The following is a 403-nucleotide window of genomic DNA, read 5'->3' on the forward strand; positions in this document are numbered from 1 at the left end:
TCTGGACATCCAAATCCATCCACATAAAATCTGGCTAATTCTTGTTGGTTACTCCGGTGAGCTGGAAACTGGTGTGGTGAGCTGCAAGTGTCGCATGAGAAAGTTAAAGATCAGCATAGCAATATAGAAATGAGAAATATAATGGGTGTTGACGAGTATGTGACAACCGATTACTTTGAGTGCCGTTACGATGGTTATGATATCTACAAATCTAAATATAATAGCGTTACTCTATACATGTTACATCAAGTGATTAGATGAGATAAAATAAATATTCATATATTTGTTATGACATGCTACACCGGCACCTCATGAGACATGTCTAAGGGACAGATGGCCATGTGAATCTGTGTAATTAGTGCTTTGACATCATTTTGTTGTTGTTTTAGTTGTCTGTGCCTTT

General features: G+C 37.2%; 1 protein-coding gene across 1 annotated transcript in view; it reads right to left on the reverse strand.

Annotated features, from left to right (window-relative positions):
* The window catches only part of LOC119593000 (PDZ domain-containing protein GIPC1-like), a gene marked incomplete in the record, with an annotated part of 35662 nt that overhangs the window by 6416 nt on the left and 28843 nt on the right, over positions 1–403 (reverse strand).

This window comes from Penaeus monodon, chromosome 31 (genome assembly GCF_015228065.2).
Source record: "Penaeus monodon isolate SGIC_2016 chromosome 31, NSTDA_Pmon_1, whole genome shotgun sequence".
NCBI lineage: Eukaryota > Metazoa > Arthropoda > Malacostraca > Decapoda > Penaeidae > Penaeus > Penaeus monodon.